Genomic DNA, 19,650 nt, shown 5'->3' with positions numbered 1-19,650 from the left:
AGAAACGTAGGATACTATATCTCCAAAGGACATTGCTCACTGGGAATAGAAAGGAAACAAGCCATTTGTGCTATACCCCAACCAGACATCAGGAAGAAAGTCCAAGAGTTCCTTGGAGCTGCTGGCTTCTGTCAAATCTGGATACCGGGATACTCAGAAAAGGCTAAAACCCTGTATGAGGCAATCAAAGGAGCTGAAAAGGAACCGCTAGTGTGGGGTCCAAAACAAGAACACACCTTTTTAGAAATCAAAACTCTGTGAACCCAGGCTCTGGCCCTTGGAATTCCAGATATAACCTAGGACTTCAAACTCTTTGTACAAGAGAGAAATCATGTGGCTGTAGGGGTCCTCACTCAGACCATATGGCCCTGGCAGAGGCCGGTGGCTTACTTGCCCAAACAGCTGGACACCATGGCAGTTAGCTCACCATCCTGCCTGTGGGCTTTGGCAGCCACCATTGCCCTAATCCAAGAGGTGGACAAGCTCACTCTGAAACAAAATCTCAATGTAAAGGTCCCACATGTGGTGGTGACCATGCTAATGAACAGTTGGGGATACAAATGGCTGACCAGCTCCAGGATGACTCACTATCAAGAACACCTCTGTGAAAACTCCCAGGTGGACCTCGAAACAGTGTGGACTCTGAACCCAGCCACTCTCCTACCTGCTGAGTCCAGCTCCCCAGACCACAACTGTGAAGAACTAATGGATGAAATATACTCCAGCAGGCCCTATTTGATGGACTTGCCCTTGACTGACCCAGACATGGAACTGTTCACAGACGGGAGCAGTTACATTCAGGAAGGACAATGAAGAGCCAGATATGCAGTAACAACTCATAAAGAGATTACAGAGGTAAAATCCTTGCCCAAAGGCTGGTCAGCACAGCAAGTAAAGCTATGGGCACTAATCCAAGCACTCACACTCTCAAAAGGAAAATGAGTCAACATTTACAGACTCTAAAAACGGCTTTGCAACCTTACACATCCATGGAGCCCTATGGAAGGAAAGGGTCCTACTAACAGCAGAAGGAAAGACAATCAAAAATAAGGAAGAAATTCTCCAGCTCCTCGAAGTAGTATGGGAGCTCACCCCAGTGGCTGTTATATGTTGCAAAGGACATCAAAAAGGCACTGATGGGATCAGTAAAAGAAACCAGCTGGCCGATCGGATGGCTATGAGAGCAGCTGCTCAAAGGCCTGAATGACACTGCCAAAATCATGCTGGTGCCAGAGACGGCACAGCAACTAAAGTACACAAAGGAGGAGACACAATGGGCAGAAAAGGAAAGTGGAATTAAAACCCCTGAAGAATGGTGGAAGCTTCTAGACCACAGACTAATGATTCCTCAAAGACTGGCTCTCCGACTAGTCTTGGAGTATCACAAACTGACTCACTGGGGAAAACCAGCCCTGGAGACCAGGCTGAGTTACTACTATTTCATCCCAAGATTGGCTTCCTTCTGTGCCTAGGTTAGCTCCCAATGTCCGACCTGCATCCAAAACAATGCTATGCAAGGGCTCTGGGCAGCCCCCGAGTCCAGTCAGTTGGGACATTGCCCTTCAAGGACCTGGTAGTGGACTTCACCGAAGTAAAGTCCTACAGGGTCTACAAATACTTGTTAGTAATAATATGTACATTCACCAGATGGACTAAGGCACTTCCATGGACTCTGAGCAAGTCCAGGAGGTCACAAAGGCCCTTTTAAGGGAAACTGTCCCCAGATACAGACTCCCTCTGACTATCGGGTCAGAAAATGGGTCAGCATTCCTTGCAGAGGTCAGTCAAGGACTAGCCAAAATGCTGGGATACAATGGAAGCTCCACAAAGCATATCGGCCACAGAGCTCAGGGAAAGAAGAACACATGATCCAGACCTTAAAGACCACGTTAGCCAAGCTTTGCCAGAAAACAGTCTACCCTGGATAGACGTGTTTCCCTTTGCTTTGTTATGGGTTCAGTGTATGTTGGAGCCAACCGATTATTCCCCTTTTGAGATCATGTATAAGAGACCACCCCTGCTTATAGCTAGACTGTAGGAGGATCCCCACCAGTTGGGAGAGACAGAAATATCACATCACTTACAGCTACTGGCCAGGACTTTCCAACAGATAACCAAGACAGTTTTAGAATGAGCTCCCATTCCCTTAGGAAATTGAGTGCACCAATTCCAACCCAGTGGCACAGTATGGCTAAAAGAGTGGAAAAAGTCTCCCTTAAAGCCAATCTGGATGGGGCGACACATAGTTGTACTAACTACCCCTACTGCAGTTGAGGTTGCAGGTTTAATTCCCTGGATCCATCACACACTGGTCAAACAAGTAGCTCCCAGAGATGATGCCACCTCGCAATCCATGAAGGCTGACCCCTCTGACCTGCTCAAGGTCCAATTCCAGAGATGCCCTGCTGATCATCACCAATCCTGCTCTACCAAGGGATTGTTGGATCTGTTTGCCCGAGAAATCCCAGCATATTGCCATTCCAGTAAGTGGCTTTAATAACTCTAAGGGAAACCAGAGTCAATTTTACCCAACACGAGAGCATAGGTTGACAGGTGTCGACATGCCACTCAGTGCATTCACAGCCATGGGAAAACAGTTCAAGTGGGTAACCTGACAAAAGAACAATGTGCCATTATCACCAATATACAAGATTTTAACTTTTCCTTGGCTACTGGACCTTGGTGTAAACCCCAAAGGTTTCTTTTTTGTGTGCAGGAATTATGCCTACCAGTGTCTCCCTGCTGACTGGACAACAGCCTGCACGTTAGCCTCCATCACCCCCCAGGCAGATATTGTCCTTGGGAATCAATCCCTTATGGTGCCCCTAAGAGCACATACTAGAACAAAAAGGGCAATCCAAGTCATTCCTTTCTTAATCGGCCTGGGAATAACTGCTGGGATGGGCACAGGGGTAGGAGGAATAGCCTCCTCCATGACTTTCTATCACAAATTATCTAAAGATTTCTCCAATGACATGGAACAAGTAGCCACCTCCCTGGCAGCATTACAAGACCAGCTAGACTCCTGGGCAGAAGTGGTCCTCCAGAACAGGCAAGGATTAGACTTACCGCAGAGAAAGGAGGACTCTGCCTCTTCCTTAATGAAGAATGCTGCTTTTATGCCAACAAATCAGGAATAGTGAGAAACATGGTTCATCGGCTAAGAGAGCGCCTGGCCAAAAGAAGGGAGGAATTAGAAAAGTCTTGGTTCTCATGGACAGACACGTGGAGCTGGCTATCCTGGCTTTTGCCTCTAGTCGGTCCACTGTTTATGTTATTCTTGGCCCTCCTGTTTGGCCCATGTATTTTAAATTGCCTTGTCAGGTTCGTTTTGACTCGTATGGGGTCAATCAAATTACAGATGGCCTTGCCATCAAGAATATGCTTATATGCCTGTAAACAACAAAGATTCTGGAGATGATGCTTACTACAATATTTAGAGAAAGCATTAAAGGGGGGAAATGTTAGGAGAAATTAAAATCAACTCTTTCAATATTCTATTTTGCCTTTGAAATAGTACTTGCTTATTGCATTAGCCCCACTGTTAATCAATTGCTCACATTCCTGCTTTGGTAACCATGCCTGCTTATGGCATTAGCTGCTGCCCTGACCACATGAATTATGAGAAAACAAAACGTACTAGTGCATTAGCCACATGAATGCTGCAAAACTGAAACTTAAGAAAAACTGGAAGAGTCTGCCTATATAAACTCTGTAAAACCTAAGCTCAGATGTTGGAGTGCTAGCTCGTCTGGGCCCACCAGCACCATAAAATACCTGACTCTCCAATCCTCTGAGTGCCGACTGCTTCCCTGTCAAGTCCATTCTGCAACAGTACATGAAATTTCCAGAACGCATCATATTAAGAGAAAGTTTGTACCCTGTGACCAACATCTACCCATTTCCCCCAACCCCCAGCCACTGGCAACCACCATTCTACTTTGTTTTTATGAGTTTAACTTTTTTTTTTTTTTTTTTTTTTTAAAGATGACCGGTAAGGGGATCTTAACCCTTGATTTGGTGTTGTCAGCACCACGCTCACCCAATGAGCTAACCGGCCATCCCTATATGGGATCCGAACCCACAGCCTTGGTGTTATCAGCACCGCACTCTCCCGAGTGAGCCACGGGCCGGCCCGAGTTTAACTTTTTTTAGATTCCATATACAAGGGAGATCATACAGTACTTACCTGTCTTTCTTCGTCATACTTATTTTGCTTCACATAAGGCCTCCAATATCTTAATCTTTTATTTTGAGACTAAGGTTAAGCATCCTACTTTGAGATTAACAAAGTATATATAAATTTATAATTTAAGGGGGCTGGCCGGTTAGCTCAGTTGATTAGAGCTATTGTTATAGTACCAAGGTCAAGGGTTTGGATCCCCCTGCCAGCCACAGCTCAAAAAAAACCCCCAAAAAAACCCCCCATAATTTTAAGATGCTCCTCTTTGGAAGAACATACTCAATTTACTAATTTTGAAATACAAACTATAAAGCTCTTTCAGTAGTAGCAAATCAAACTCTCAAAATACTAAATGCTAATTAAATGAATAATTAAAGTAACTGCAAGTTCATGGCCATTAATTATTCATTTAGTTAGCAAACATCTATTCATTTGGTTAGCAAACATTTCTGAAGCACCTATGATATGCTACCTACTGTGCTTGGTATTTATATGCCTAAAAGTAAAAATTATCAATATTTTGTTTTCTCTAGCATCTATCTAGATAACAAAAAGAACAACTGCTCTTGTACAGTAAAATTTAACCAGAGTAAATGTTAAATCTATTTAGGTTCCAAAAAGCTACTACTTAAGTATAGTGCAACAAATACTCTCTCACCCCACCCTTACACGCACACATTAGTATAATATGTGGTAAAACCTGCTTGGCAGCTTTTGATACAAAAAGGATTAGCAAGTTTTATTCATTCAACAAATATTCACAGAAACATCTACAATGTGTTAAAGCACTGTCACAGAGATTTTGGATGATGCAAAGATAAAGCTAACCAGAAACTCAGTAAAAGACAGAAATGTAAATGTAATTTACATTAAATGTAATGTACATTTTTACCAGAATGTATGGTAAAAAAGTTAAAGCTGCTGTTGCTGAGTTTCCCAAATATGTGAAGTAATAGTACCAATACATTAAGATCATTTCAAATGAAAACTAAATGCATCCCATTCAGAAAGACATTAGACATTAGAATATAAACAAAATCCAAGTGATCTGGATATTGAAGGTCCATCTATGATCAAGTCGCGTTATGACCTGATTATAGGTCATATTAAAATCACTAGGAATGTTTACTCTAAGGCCTTCATTATACATTAACATGCTGGAAAAATTGTATATATCATGTTTTAGAGCAGAGTATCTGAACCTGAATTTTTTGTTTTGTTTTAAGCCTTCAAGGAATCTAGAAACACCCTGTAATTATTTGCAAAAATTTATGCATATGTGCATTTCCGCCCCCCCAGAAAAGGTTTAGTAAATAGCTTCTATCAGATTTTCACAATTGGTTAGAGCATGGTATTATAAACACCAAGGTTAAGGGCTCCTATCCCCCTTACTGGCCAGCAACCCAAAAAAAGAGGAGACTTTCAAAGGAGTTTCTCATCCCAAAAATTTAGGAAACAGTTCCTGGAAAATAAACTAGGGCCAATATATGCAAATTATGGATAGCTAAATTTTGGCTCAATGTTAAGAAAAGCTTTATAATGATTTTAGCTGCCTAGTAACGAGATATACTGCCTTATAATGTAGCAATTTCTCAGGAAGAAAGCATTCAAGCAGAAGGTATTTACTTACATAGGATAGTGTGTATGAGAAGTTACAGGAACACTTTCAAAACTGTCAGGGCTTTGATTCAAAAAAATAATTTGTTTTAAAACTGCAAATCATATTTGGGTTTTTTGTGGGTTGTTCTGGACAGCTGGCTGGTACAGGGATCTGAATCCATGACTTTGGTGTTACCAGCACCGTGCTCTCCTAAGTGAGCTAACTGGCCAGTCCCTTATATCATATTTGAAAGCAAGAGTTTCAGGGAGGGTATCAGTAGCTAAACTCATTGTTAAAGAAGAATTTTCTTTTTGGCTAGAAGACATATGAGATAATCAAGAGCTTTAAATGTGTGTTTGTTTTATTTTTGGCTAATAACCAATTCTATTCTAGAGAACAATAAAAACAAATAGGATGGATGAAACTCCTAAGACATGGTTAGAATAGATAGCAAGCAATCTATGCTACACAGGAGACAAGGAATATAAGAGAACAGATAGAAGGAGAACACATGGAAACACCAAATAAATCTTAATTATTCATAAAGTTCAGATCACGTCACCTACAAATTGATGACTATGTCATCCCTAAAACTGCCACTCATTGATGATACACATTATGGCCTCATGTGTCCTCTAAGAAATAAATGAAATAAATGGCTTCTCAGCAAGTATTTGATGAATTATACTTGTGGCCATGCTCTTTTTTACTCCTGCAAGAGTAAGCAGGTATTGATTCTAGGCTCGTTCTCTCTCCTGAGTCCCCATGCTTATATCCAACTCTGGTCCCCACAGTCACACTATCAGCAGGGAAGGTTGCACCCTATTCTGAGTGTGTTAATCAACCTCATATCTCACCCTTTCATTCTTTTTAACAGACTTTATCTCTCAAAAGAAGACATATAATTGGCCAACAGGTATATGAAAAAATGCTCAATATCACAAGTCAATCAGGAAAATGCAAATCAGAACCACAATGAGATATCATTTCACCCCAATTAGAACAGGTTTTATCAAGAAGACAAAAAATAATAAATGCTGGTGAGAATGCAGAGAAAAGTTGGTGGAAATGTAAATTAGTACTGCCATTATGGAAAATAGTATAGCAGTTCCTTCTAAAAATAAAACTACAATATGATCCAACAATCCCATTGCTGAATATATATCCAAAGGAAAGGAAATCAGTACCTTGAAGAGATATCTGCACTCTCATGTTTATTGCAGCACTATTCACAACAGCCAAGATATGAAATCAACATGTGTCCATTAGCAAATAAATGGATAAAGAAAATGTAGTATATATATACATAATGAAATACTATTCGTCCACAAAAAAAGAATAAAATCCTGTCATTCTAGGCAACATTGATAAGCCTGGAGGACATTATGTTAAGTGAAATAAGTCAGGTGAAAGATAAATTCCACATATTTTCACTCATGTATGGAAGCTAAAAAAGTTGATCTCACAATAGTACAGGGTACAAAAGTGGTTCCTAGAGGCTGGGAAAGAGAGCGGGGAGGGGGTTAGGGAGAGGTTGGTTAATGAATACAAAATTACAACAAGATAGGAGGAATAAGTTTTAGTGTTCCAGAGCACTGTAGGGTAACTACAGTAAACAATAACGTACTGTATTTTTCCAAATAGGAAAGGATTTTGAATGTGACCAACACAAAGAAATAATAAAGGTTTGAGGTGATGGATATAATTACTCTGATTTGATCACACACTGTTGGGCTGCAACCGCTCTACTTGCTATAGCAATTGCTAGGATGAAAGGAGGCCACACCAAATGGCAGCTGTTTAAGTTCCCTACCCGCATGGACCACACAAGATGGAGCCTCGAGGAAGCAAAGGGGGAGTGTCACTTTTATTTCCGCAAAAACTTTTATTGGTAGTTGCGCTTTTCCGCGCTCCTGATCAGTGCACGATCAGTAGGCTAAGCATAGGAAAGGTGCATGCACATGTGACCTTTCCAGTGACTGGCTCTCAGTGTGGAAATCCCCGCTTGCTTAGATATAAATATAAGTGCTTAAAAGACAATACACGGAACTGCTTGAAGGAACCCCCGCCACATCTGAGTGTTCCTTTGTGGGCTGAATAGGCGGGCGGTGCACTCACCCACCTTCGGGAATCCTTCTTCGGCTTACGCCGCAGAGGGCAACTTATTTGGTCCTGCCTGGGGGGGATAGGGAGTCTGCTGGGGATCACTCGGTGGCCACGGCCAGAGAAATCCGGAGCCCGGGCCTGGCTGACCGAGAGAGCACCCCAATAATACACATCGTATACATGCATCAAAATATCACACTGTATCCCCATAGGGTCAGCTCAAAAAAAACCAAACCAAAACGAAAAATCCCACTATACCCATATATATATATGTGTCAATAAAATACATATATAATAATAATAATTGAAAGAAGCAAAAAAAAAAAAAGTAGACTTTATCTGTTAGAGTAGTTTTTACGTTCACAGCAATATTGAGCAGAAAATACAGAGTTCCCATACACGTCTTGTTTCTATACATGCCTTAACTTCCCCATCATCAACATCCTGGAACACAGTGGTATAGAATAAACCTACACAGACACATCACTATAACCTCAAGTCCACAGTTTACACTAGGATTCACTCTTGGTGTGTGAACATTCTATGGATTTGGACAATGCATGAGGGTACTTCCAAAAGTTTGTGGAAAAATAGAATTAAAAGATAATACGAATCTTTCCATGAACTTTGGGCAATACCCTCACATAATGACATGTATACACCATTGATTGAAGTATTGTGTACAATAGTTTCACTACCGTAAAAATTCTGTGTGTTGTCTATTCATCCATCCCTCTCTTCCTCCTAATCCCTGGAAACCACTTATATTTTTACTCTCTCCACAGTTTTGACTCTTCCAGAATGTTACATAGTTGGAATCACATAGTATGTAGCCTTTTCAGATTGGCTTCTTTCACTAGTAATATGCATTTAATAAGTTTCCTACATGTCTTTTCATAGCTTGATAGCTCACTTCTTTTTAGCAATGAATAATATTCCATTTTCTGAATGTACCGCAGCTTGCTTATCCATTCACTTTTAGTGAAGGACATCTTGGTTGCTTCCAAGTTTTTGCAATTACGAATAAAATTGCTATAAAAATCTGTGTGTACATGTGTGAGTATACATAAATTCTCAACTCATTTGGGTAAATGCAAATGCAATTGCTGTATTGTATGATAGGAACATGTTTAGTTGTGTAAGAAACTGCCTGTCTTCTAAAATGGCTGTACCACTTTACATTCCCACCAGCAATGAATGAGAATTCCTGTTGCTCCACATCCTCACCAACATTTGGTGTAATTAATGTTTTGGATTTTGACCATTCTAGTAGGTGTACAGTGGTATCTCATTGTTGCTTTAATTTGTAATTCCTTAATGACATATGATACGCAGCACCTTTTCATATCCATATTTGTGATCTGTATATATTGTGTGGTGAGCTGTCTGTTCAGTTCTTTTGCCCATTTTTTAAAAAGGTTGTTCATGTTCTTATTGTTGAGTTTCAAGAATTCTCTGTATATTTTGGATGTCTTTCATCAGACATGTCTTGCAAATATTTCCTCCAAGCTTCTGACTTGCTTTCTCATTCTCTTGATATCCTTATTTCTTGCTATATATTTTAAATTGACTTAAAAGCTCTAGAATCCCAGTATTTTAATATGAACTGTAGGTCTTTTTGATGCACAGCCTCTGGGAAACTTTGCCAGTAGTGCACTTGGATGCTACCACTGCATCCAGGTCATTTCCTACACACTAGTCAACACCAGCTCAACTATCAAAAATTCAGAATTAGTGAAGTTTGAATAATTGAACTTCTCAGTTTATATTTTTTGTAGTAATGTAAAAAGCCTTCCATGTGGTTTATTTATGTAAGAATTTTATAAGAGAAAGCTAAAACTTTTCTTTCCTGGAGAACTAGTAAGTTACTTTCTAATATGCTAGGCACAGGATAAAAATTATTTGCGATTTGAAGTGAATAAGACAAAAAACTTGGATGTGAAATCATGGCTGGAAATGTTAACTAAAACAGCAAAATATAACTGTCTGATGGATAGTAAAAACCTTTGGGAGTATTTCTTTTTCTAGCAGTGATAGTAGCGATTTGGCTTAAAAATCAAGGCTTCATGAGCAGTGACTTGCTTTTCATGAATGATGACTAGTACTAGTTGACATACGGGTATTTGCATGCTTATAATTAATTAATTAATTAATTATTTTTCTTCTGACCGGTAAGGGGATCGCAACCTTCGGCATGGTGTTGTCTGCACCATGCTCAGCCAGTGAGCGCACTGGCCGTGCCTATATAGGATTCAAACCCGCGGCCTTGGTGCCACCAGCACCGCACTCTCCTGAGTGAGCCACGGGGCCGGCCCATGCATGTTTATAATTTACATTTATGTATTTATAAGTCAAATCCTGTTACAATATAGCTCTGAGAGATTGTACAAATGCCTTAATTATAAAATAAATAGTATTATGGCCCATATTACTAAAAGTTCATGGGCTATTAGTTAAATCTTTTAAAAAAATTTTTTAAACATAGATTTTATTATGATAGCATTTATTGTAAGATATCACATGAATATAAAATCAGAGATGCCACAGATATTTAAAAATATGGCATTTTAGAAATGCCACTCCTTATTCAAAAACCTGATTACAAAGCAAAAATTCTAAGATTATTTTAACTATGGTTAGTTACAAAATTAAAAAATATATAATAAACATGAGTATAAAAATCACAGAAGTAAAAAATACCTAAAAAATTAATGAAAGATGCATAAAATCAAACATAACAATACAGTCTATTTCCAATAAAAAGATGATAAACAGAATAATTCTTTGAAAATACAAAAATTACATGAATGTTCTGGGAAGTAGTAAAAGAAAGTTCAGGCCAACAACAGGAAAAAAGCCTTAAAGGAAAGTCTAAAAGGCCTATATTAGACTTCTAAGAAAGTCTGAAAATTTTTTTTGAAAAAGTGTTTTCAGAAGTTATATGGTAAAAAGGTTCTGAAGTTATACTATAGGGAAAAACTATACTGGCAAGACACAAACAAAATGACCTAATAGGACTTTTGTATCTCTAATGTCTGTGATTCCACTGAGGTGCTTATTTATGGAAAGAGATCAACACACACACTGTGGCAAAATGCTTGCAATTTTTCTGTTACTGTAAAATCACTTACATTTGGAGTTGGAATTCATTTTGCAATAACAAGACAAAAATTAATATATAAGGACTGGATATAGAAATTTAAGAGACTATCTCATGAAAAGAGTACTGACAAGGTAAAAAAATCAGTATGATTGTTTTGTGTGGATTTTTTGTGTAATAACTAATATTGAGAAAGAATATTAAATATATCAGTTGTTTTGAAACATTTTCAAATACTAATAGATATTTTTAAAGTAAAATCTGATTGGAATTATAACCTTTGCTACCCTATTCTCTAATAAAGCCTGATTTAGAACAAATCCTATAACTTAACATTTCTTTTGTCTCCTTCCCTCCCTTCCTCTCTTCCTTTCTGTGTGACCAGGGTGGGGAGAGAAGAGTGGAATGAAAGAGAAACTATGTATAGACATAACAAATTTATATTTCCATTCTATATTTTAACTTCACTCCCACAGGCTTGCTTTGGAAAAGAAATTTTCTGAAATTTAAGTCCGTGGTAGTGATTAAGACAGGACAAATATCATCACATCATACTAATATTTACAAACATCCTAAAGCCAAACCCACTTCATTCATAGTCCCTTCTTTATTAACAATGATGATGTAAAACCACCTACCATTCTTTAATCTCTTCCTTAAAGCCACTGCCCACTTCCATCCTCACCCAATATTTTCCTCAGGATGATCGCAAACTCCCAATCCCCCTCACCAAGAATAATCACTTCCACTAATTTTATTTTATTTATTTATTTATTTATTTTTGGCAGCTGTCAGGTATGGGGATCCGAAGCCTTTGACCTTGGTATTACAAGGCTACGCTCTAACCAAATGCACTCCCACTGTTTCATTTTAGAATAAATCCTAAGGAATAAATGACTTTCTTGACCTTTTCCTGGACTGCTCTCAATACCACCGAATCTTAACTTAAATAAAACCTGACCACTCCATTACATTTATCCATTTATCCAACAAATCAACCAACAAATATCTGGGAATAAGCAGTGTGTAGAACCAAACAACCCCCTCAATCCTTCCTTTCTGAAGGAAACCAGAATACTTCACCCTGACAAAAACCTGAACTACAGCAACAGCCTCACGTTTGCTCTGACCTCTCCCTGCTTCCTATTTCTCCCAAATCACAGGATGAAGTTGTACCAGATCTGCCAAGGAGGAATACAATTTTCTTCCCTAAATTTCATTAACCAGAGAAGATTAATACTTATGTCATAGAAGAAAAGGCTGAAAATCAAACACCACACCTAGAGCCCAGACGAACTTTGAACTTTGTCCCAAACCACACAGTTTGATCTTTTGTCCCATTCAATTTCCAAAGAAAATCATTCACAAGATAATGTCTGGCTCCTAGGTCCATTCATTCCCACTAAAAATCATTTACTCCTCCACCCCTATTTCTCCCATCCCTTATTAAGAGGTTATTTAAGCATCAACCATCTAGCCCTTTCTTTGAGTTTTCATATTTTGTATGACTCCTGTGCACACGTATGTGCATGTAATAAATTTGTTATGCTTTCCTCTCATTAACCTGTATTTTGTTATAGAGGTGTCACTCAAAATTAATCTCTTCCTGCCTTATATACCCACTGCTGTTTGTTTAGACTTTCTATTAACACAATAAAATAGCTGTGTTATCTATTTATGTATGTATATGTCTCCACAAAACTTTGAGCTTTGGGGGAATAAAGATCTCTTCATTTTTTTTTTTTTTTGTATTTTACATAATATCTAACAAAAGATTTGTACAACTCTATCATTAAATATTTGTAAAGAAGTTCTAAAATCAAGAGTTTTTAGGAAAAACACCTATCAGCTCCTAGAAAACTAATTTCAAAAGTCACTATAGAAAATATAGAACTAAATGGTTATAGCCAGCCTACAGTTTTACATGAGGAAACTATGTAAGGTGGGGCCACAACCATCTTGAGACCAACAAATTAAAAAGGGGAATTATCAGTTAAAGATTCTTCCTAAATAAGAAATCTTTTTAAAGTTGGTGCAGCATTTAGAAGAATTCTGAGGGCAGCCATAAGTATTATAAACTAAAGACTTAAATAAGAAATTATAATTAGTGCTTCAAACCTATGAGTTCTCTTTTCATTGGCTCTTTTCTTGCTATGACTCCACTATATAGGGTACTCAGAGCCTGTTGATCAAGAAAGGCAGCTCTCAAAAATTATTAACTTGATTTTGAGTTGAGTTTTATGAGCATGTATCCTTACAAATGAAAAAAATATATAATTTAGTTTCACAGTGCCAGAGGACACATTTTCAATATTTTAGTAGAGAAACACTTGGTATGTACACTTGATTCTTATTATTGACAGTAGTAATGTCCCATAAAGTCACTTCAAATACTGAATTAGCAAATATTAAGCTACTGCTCCTAAGGGAAATACAAGGGTAGGTTCCTGTGAGCTTCTCATCTCAATATTTTTGTTAACTGATCAATACATAACTGTGTTTTACATGTGTTTCTGTTTAACAACCTTATTTAATATGAATTGTTGATTCATTAACATTAAAATCATGGACAACACCACCATAACTCATGACTAAATGAAATATCTAACACATGCATTTTCTCCAAAAGGAGCATCACCACAGCCTTCCTGCACTTAAGAACACTAGACAGTACTCAGCACCTACATTTAGGGACCATTTTAAACAGCAAAATAACAAAAACCAGAAAAATGCAAAAGACATAACACTAAGTCCACTGAAAGGATGCTTGTACACAGTATGAGATCTGAAACAAGAAGGCAGCACAATCACCTTGCTCAATCTCACTTGGGAATGTATGCATGGGAGACTCAAATTTGCCACCATTGTGCACATGTCTATGAATGACTAAGAAAGTGCTATGAAGATTGATTTTGGGTAACAAATTTTGGTGAGTAAGCAAATTTGCAAATACAGAATCTGTGAACAATGAGGATTATTTTTTCTATATGCTAGTAAGATTAGCTATCTACAGTTATAAAAGATAAATAAAATATTATCCTCCAAATGAAAATATGAAGTATTTAAAGGAAAAGGGGTTGGTGAGGATGAAAAACTTCTCAAATTTAAACTAAAAGTCATTATTATTTTACTTATCAGTTGGTATTTTAAGATTTTCATAAATCAAATCACACGTTTCTTGTAAGTAACTGTTACTATATAATTATTCCCAACTTGTATCACGTTTGTTTTATTTTACCACCTAGATCAAAAGTTTCTCAAAATTAGGAACCCATCATCTCCACTGGCATCTTTTCCTCCTCATCCTCAACCCCTAGGATCCTGAAAAGAGTATGCAGTTACTTATACTAACAGTGAAGAGCGCTTATTTGAAAATATTACCCTGGGCTCATGAACCTGAGAAGCTGTAGAGAAAAAGGAGAGAAAAAGTGATGGTGCTGGGAAACTAAGTAAAGACGAAGGCTAAATATTTTTCTCTTCATCCCTTTCACTGAAACCCAGAATTTTCACACAATATGCAATGTTGAAGGCCCACAAATGAAATAAACTATCTCACCGCTTAGTGGGGAATTTCCCAGAAATCCTCTAGTGTTCTGAATAAAATGATGCTGATCCCAAAAGTAAGCAATGTCCTATCACAATGATAGACAGAAAAAAAGGTACAGATAGGTAAAGGTGTTAAAAATACCATAACTGGTTAATTTACTTCAGAGAAATTAGTACCTATCAGTCTTCTTAATTAAGTAAATATAAGCTTAAAACTGGTATTATCAATTATAATGTCAATTAAATGGTATCAATTAAACTATTAATTTTCAAAATAAAACATATCAAAGGACTCTTACAATAGAAAATTCAGATAGAAGATAGCAAATGTGGTTAATCAACATGTGTGAATATGCACATGTATTTCATACATTTAGTATATAAAATGAATAAAATTATACACAATCACCACATTGTATATGAACATATAGGAGGCATCAGTCTCTCAATTATTCATTTTAGGAATTTAGATTTGGCGGCAGGGGGCGGGGTGGGGGGTGTCTGTATGGAGATCCAAACATTCAATTTTAATGAGCTGTTTAATCCTGGAAACTTCTTTGGCCTTTGACTTTCTGATCTATGAAATTATCTGCCTCTTGATATAAATGTTTAACTATCACTGGCTGAAGTCATACCTGAATTTAGTGGGAAAAATAGTTTAGTTTGAAAAACTGTATTTCATTTATAAATATGGCACAAAGTTATCCTCTCTTGAAAGTTAAAACCATTATTAATAATTTATTAACTTTTTGTTTTTTTGGTGGCTGGCTGGAATGGGGAACAAAACCTGTGATCTTGGTGTTACAACGCTGTGCATCTAACAAATTGAGCTACTGGCCAGCCTTTTTAAACTTTTTTTCAAAAAAACCATATTAATAATTTAGAAAAAAACTGTATATAATATGTGTGAACAAAGTATACTTTCACATACCATAACAGACATCAACTTTTAAGTGCATAGTTTTCGTGGATATGTTTCTATATTTATATTTTCATTTTTAAAAGCCCAGTGAAATTAGATCAATGTGAGAGCTCAACCAGACCATTTCAGAGAATGAGAGCACTCTAAAAGGAAGAGATGAGACAAAGTTAAAAGTTTCTCCTATATGCAAAATGAAAAGGCTAGATGAGATGACTTTAAGTTCATTACACTGCTCAAAAACTACAGGAGTTTAAGTTTCTCCCAAGGATGATTAGGGACCATGAAAGCAAGTTCTCCTATATCTTTGGTGAATAATTTAGTGTTTCATCATGCCCTTGTATTACAGACTTGACAGTCTCTAGAAGAAGGGGTTCAGTTCACATCACTGGTAGATAACCCAGGGTGAAAGAACTTCAACTATAGGCTTAGCTAGAGAGGAGAATCAGACTGTAGAGAAAAAGGTGAAAAAAATTAAAAAGTGAGTAAAACATGGGAAAGGAAGATGGAAAATGAGACATTAAACTGAATATCTGATATGTTATAAAAACATGTGAAATATCAGAAACCCCGTACAGGCCAGACGCCACAACAAAACAAACAAACAAAAAAACCACATGAAATATTTTAAACTCGTGTTGTATTCATTTCCTAGGGCTGCTGTAATGAAGTACTACAAACAACATTTGTGGATGGCTTAAAGAGAAATTTATTGTCTCATAGTTCTGGAGGCTAGAAGTCTGAAATCAAGGTGTCGGCAGGGCCATGTTCCTTCTGAAACCTGAACTGGAGTCCTTCCTTGCCTCTCCTATCTTCTGGTGGTTTGCTGGCAATTTTACATTACTTGGCTTGTAGCTGCATCATGCTAATCTGTCTCTGTTAGTGGTATCTTCACTGTGTATCTGTGTCCATTTTCTCTCTTCTTATAAGAACACTAGTAATATTTGATATAGGCTCACCATAATGACTTCATCTTAATTATATCAAAGACCCTATTTCTAACTAAGGTCACATTCACAAGTACCAGAGCATTACGACTTCAACATATCTTTTTGGAGAACACATTTCAACCCGTAACAAATTCTTTCCAAATATTTAAATATTTAAAATATTCTCCCTAAGGTACTTAAAGACAGAATTCCATATTTATTCTAATCTTTTAAAATCTTTAATCATTAATTTACATATTTAATAATAAACATAATAAATAATGCCACAGACCCTACTAGAAACTATGCAATATAAAAAAAGTTTAAAAATAAACATGATATTTGAATAATTATATCCTTAAACACTAAAACTAGATTTCCTATTATAATATATTGGCAAGTCCATTTTTAAATTGATAATTCACAAAAGAACAGAGCTCACCTAGGACACAAATAATAGCACTGATAATACAGCAAAACAAAGATTTCAAATGCCCTACAAATAAATGTCCACACTTCATTATTGTTGCCCACACTTTTTGTATAAAATATTAACAATTTACAATATTCTCTTCAGCAAAAACACAAAAACAAAATGATCTAAAGATAACCAAATTGTGTCAATTCCTGTAAATTCCAAGATTTGTACCTTTACCCTTGTCTTCAAATTTCAAGATCGACAGAAAAACCATCCCTGCAAGAAAGAGGGCAAGTCTTCTTGAATTTTCAGTTTTCTATATATAAGATTAACTCTTTGAATTATGGCACTTATAATAATGATCCTATACCTAAGATATTTCCAACAAGTAAAACTGTGAGATAAATTCCTAGAAATGTAATGTCTGAATTGATAGGTATGTACAATTAGAATTACCAACAATCTGCATTTTCTAGAAAAACAGATAAGTATAGAGCATTAAACAATTGTATTATAGGTCGAGTATTCCCAATCCAAAAATCCAAAATCCAAAATTCTCCCAAATCCAAAACTTTTTGAGCATTAACATGATGCTCAAAGGAAATGTTCACTGGAACATTTTGGATTTTTGGATGCTGAACCAGTAAGTATAATGCCAATATTCCAAAATCTGAAGGAAAAAAAAAAATGTAAAATCCAAAACACTTCTGGTCCCAAGTATTTTGGATAAGGGACACTCAACCTGCACTTAAATGCTGATTCTAGCAGGCAGTTATCACACTAAAGTGAACACAGCATCCAACCAATTATCTAATGTAATACACTACTGCAGTCTGGTCAGGAAGGCTGGTTAATTATAGTACTAATAAAGCCAATGTCAGGGACTTTATCTCATATAATGTTTTGTATGTTTAGTTTCAGAGCCACTAATAAAAAATAAGGATGGTCATCAAAAGCACAGTAGGACTGGCTGGTTCCCTCAGCTGGTTAGACTGTGGCCTTATAACACCAAGGTCAAGGGTTCAGTTTCCCATACTGGCCAGCCACCAAAAACAAAACAAAACAAAACAAAACAAAAACCCCCAAAACCCAAATAAAATAAAAGCACAATAAAGTGAGATAAAATACTTGTACCAAAAGGAAGGGCAGGCTATTGCTGTTTATCCAGATATAAATACAAAAAATGTATACATCTTCCAAGTTTGCTACTTCAAGAAATGATATTATAGTCTGGAGAACTTGAAAAAAGGAAAATGTTCTGTCAAAGGAAGAGTACTTTTTATAGAACCATCTCTCCTGTATGAATGAAATCTTTGCTGTTTTCTTCTCTGAATCTTGAAGTATACAAACAGCATAACATTGCTTAATCAATGCCTAACAGAAAACCAGTGAGAGAGAACCATCTACAGACACTGCATATTCAATTAAAAGGCCTCAGCCTTTTTCCTTAATAGATAGTAAAGCATCTACCACAGGAAGGCAATAAAGGAAAATGTTTTGAGAATGTTTTTTCTATCCCATGCACACAGTACAAAATTCAAAAATACTAAAGGAAACGTTAGTTACCCTTTTACTCTGGGAAGTAAACCAAGTTTCCTTAGCACAGAGACAAGTTACAACAAATTCTTAAATTTGCTTCCAGAAAGTTTGTATGCATATTCAAGCACACATACATGTACATGTAAGATATAAACCACTTATAAAACAAATGGCTAAAAAAACAAACAAACAAAAAAAAACTATGTTTTATTTTGCAATTTTTTGTTGTCCCTCCCCGCCCCCCCCCCCCACCCTGGCTGACTGATACAGGGATCGATTGAACCCTGAACACTGGTATTACCAGCACCATGCTCTAACCAACTGAACTAACCAGCCAGTTTTTAAAAATTTACTATATTCTGGAAATCAGTCCATTCCTTATTACAGAGCTATTTCATCCTTTCAAATGGCTGGTTGCATTGTATTTCACTGGATGGATGCATAACAATTTACTTAGTAGATATTTAGGCTGTTTCCAGTCTTCTATTAACACACAAGAAGAGGCCCTTGTACTTGGTCATTTCCCACAAACACATGTAGACTACACAATAAATTCCCAGAAGAAAAATGCCTGAGTTAATGAGTATATGCACATAATTAAAATTGCTTTCGAAAAACTTTATACATATATATGTATATATTCACACTAGCAATGAATGAGTGGCAGTTTCCCCACACTATTTCAAAAAGATGTGTTCAAAACTTTCAATCTTTGCTAATCTGATATTTGAAAAATAGTATCCCACTACAGCCTTGTATCTTGCATGGGAACCTCTTTCAAGAGACCCCAAGTTGTATGTTTATCTTCATAGATATCTAAGACTGAAAAAAAGTGGAACACAATCTTTATAATATCTTAGAACTACATTTTTACTTCAATTATGAGTCACATATCAGTATCAAAACCTTAAATCAATATATGTTTACCATGTTGTGACTGCTGCAGTCTGACTACCAGTCCTGGACCCAGAAAATAATTAGTGAAAGCTCTAGGACAAGCTAGATTTAGCAATGAGGTCGTTTGTCAGGTCAGGCCTTATTTGGAATAAACCAAAATTATGGCCTCTTAAAAAGCAGACTTAAGTCATGGCACAAATAATAATTATCCCTTAGGAACCAACAGTGGTAAATATCAATCTTCCTCCTAAAGTTTATAAACACATATAGACACATTCTCAAAACTCAAAGAAAGCCATAAGAAAAAAATTTATATTGTAACATTCACTAAGCATGTTTTAATATAATTTCTTCAATCACTGAGTGACCAGCTCTTAGACCAATGATTTAAAAATCTTCAGATCTAAGATCTA

General features: G+C 36.8%; 1 protein-coding gene and 1 pseudogene across 3 annotated transcripts in view; one reads left to right on the top strand and one right to left on the bottom strand.

Moving 5' to 3' along the window:
* The window catches only part of JMJD1C (jumonji domain containing 1C), a 330,011-nt gene that overhangs the window by 96,070 nt on the left and 214,291 nt on the right, over positions 1–19,650 (bottom strand). The gene's annotated exons all lie outside the window — the stretch shown is intronic.
* Positions 2,231–19,650, top strand: part of LOC134382412 (small ribosomal subunit protein uS10-like) — a 67,047-nt pseudogene continuing 49,627 nt past the window's right edge.

The sequence above is a fragment of the Cynocephalus volans genome, chromosome 7 (genome assembly GCF_027409185.1).
Source record: "Cynocephalus volans isolate mCynVol1 chromosome 7, mCynVol1.pri, whole genome shotgun sequence".
Taxonomy (NCBI): domain Eukaryota; kingdom Metazoa; phylum Chordata; class Mammalia; order Dermoptera; family Cynocephalidae; genus Cynocephalus; species Cynocephalus volans.
This window is presented reverse-complemented; position numbering and strand designations above follow the sequence as displayed.